The sequence below is a fragment of the Myodes glareolus genome, chromosome 17, assembly GCF_982192425.1.
Source record: "Myodes glareolus chromosome 17, mMyoGla1.1, whole genome shotgun sequence".
Taxonomy (NCBI): domain Eukaryota; kingdom Metazoa; phylum Chordata; class Mammalia; order Rodentia; family Cricetidae; genus Myodes; species Myodes glareolus.
The window spans coordinates 58,118,826-58,121,217 of NC_142042.1; positions in this window are offsets into that span (position 1 = coordinate 58,118,826).

The following is a 2,392-nucleotide window of genomic DNA, read 5'->3' on the forward strand; positions in this document are numbered from 1 at the left end:
AGTGTTGACTTATTACTCTCTCCCACTAGTCCTTATTAAGGTCATTGACGTTAATTTGGAATGTGGCCCTGCCTAGGCAGGCTGTAGAATTCTCATCTTGAAAGGTCTGATTTGGCGTTGAGCCTCATGATGAGAACTCTGTTTTCCAAGGCCCTTGCCCTCCACCATCCCACTGACAGACTGGTTGGCAAGGGCACAGCTAGAAAATCCAGCTCAGGGGGCCCATGCCTTCAGGCCCCACAGAAATGGTCTCATGGTACAGGAAAGGGATCCAAGATAAAAACAAGAGAGTTCAAAAGATCAGGATGTCTTTTCATTGATCTTGGACTTGTAAGAGCGGCATCATCAATCACAGTCGTTCAAAAATTCCTATTAATGGCCCCAAGTGCCAGGGTTCCCATATGGTTTGTCTTTGCAACATTTGGTCTTGGGCATCTCTTTGGAAACAACGTGAGAATCTGTCAGGGTCAGATCGAGGCCCGAATTGGCTGCCTCGCTCCCTGCAGCAAGGGAAGAGAAATGTGTGTCTGTGTGCATGCTTCAGTAGATGGGCATTTGAGGACAGCTAATGAGCCAGGAGACTGGCGAGCCCTTGTCCCTGGGAGAAAGCTAGAGAAAGAGTTAGTCAAGCCAATCTGAAAAAGAACTTTTCCCATTTTTATCTATCTCAGCTAGGCAGGGTGGGGGTGGACCTTGGTAAAGAAATAATGGGTATATGTTTACCACAAATCAATAGACGTTGAGAGAGGACAAGGAAGTATACCAATAGAGGGAGAAATGGCCTTCCTTCTCGCTCTCTCTGTTGTCCTCACTGAAGACACAAAGGCATGCTAATATGACATAGCAACAAGGAGCTCCAATGTGACATTATCCAGTATGGAAGCCACTAGTCATGTGTGACAGACATTTAAGGACCTGGAATGACTAGGAGATTCAAGAGGTACTGTGCATGTAAGATACACATTGGATTCAGAGACTAGATACAAAATTTATCATAAAGCATAATCTTATTGTGTTTACATTGGTTCCATGCTAAAATGATGACAGTTCATGCTGGGTAAAATGAAGTATATTGCTGCAACTGTGATATTGTAACATAGATTTGTAATATTTAAAATACAGATACTAAAATATTGAAAAACACGTTGTATGTCTGTTGGAGAGGGCTGTTGCAAAGGATGACTACATCAATTGCAGTGGGATGGCTGTACTAAAAACAAATTAGCTTAAACCAATTGGGATTTATTTGTTTTCTCAAGCTTCACAAATTCAAAGTCCATATTAAGGTGTCAGGAAGGTCGACTGCGCCCTTGGGGAAGAGTGTGTGCCATGCGGTGCTCGCAGATGTTGGTGCTTGTGGGCAGACCACGGAGCATTGTGGCTTGTAGAAACTACAGTTCATTCTCTATCTCCAATCACAAGGCATTTTCCATGTGTTCGTGTCTCTTCAAGAAAAAAAATATTTTAATTGTGTGTGGTGAGCGTATGTGTATGTGTGTGTGTGTGTGTGTCAGAGTATGTGCATGTGAGTGTGTCCACGTGCCCCAGAGAAGGCAGAGGCATTGGATCCCCTGGATCTTGAGTTACTGGTAGTTGTGAACTGCTGAATGTGGGCTCCTGGGGCCAAACTTGAGCAGCAAACCCTCTTGGCCATCTCCCTAGCGCTGTCTCATCTCTTTTCATAAGGGGAGCAGTCATACTGGTTGAGAGCCCGAGGCTGTAGAGTGGCATCATCTTAACTAACTTAGTGAAGATGCTATGTCCGAAGTCACACTTGAATTTGGAGACACTATTGAGCCCAATATAAAGATCAACTCGTCCTCTTAAGGAAAAGGAGAGAGGCCTCCATTCATGGGAACAACACACTCTCTCAGCCTCAAGTGGCGAGGCACATTCACCATGCTTCTTGCCTGCATGTATGTTTGTGTGAGGATGTGGGAGTCCCTGGAGCCGGAGTCACAGAGAGCTGTGAGCTGCTAAGTGGAAGAGCAACCAGTGCTCACACTGCTGAGCCATCGCTGCAATCCCTAGAACAAAGTATTTGAGTTAATTGCAGGCCTGCCTTCCAAAGTGACTGTGGATCGCAGCCTCTGTGGCTTCCTATGTTGCAGTTTTCTCCCTCCGATGAGGTCTCTCAGTCCTGCCCACCAACACCAGCATTTACCAGAACTGGGGTTGTCTGGATTTTCAGCTTCCATAACTGTGTGTTAAATAACTATTTGTTTTCTTTGTAAAGGTAGCCACCCAGCAATATTTAGATACAGTATCAAATACAGAGGCTATATAGCAGTTATGTGTGTGCCATACAGAGGAGGAAATGGACACCATACCTCATAGGCCTCAAACAGGCACTCAGAGAAAGCCTAAGACGTCTAAATGAACTGATACAGAC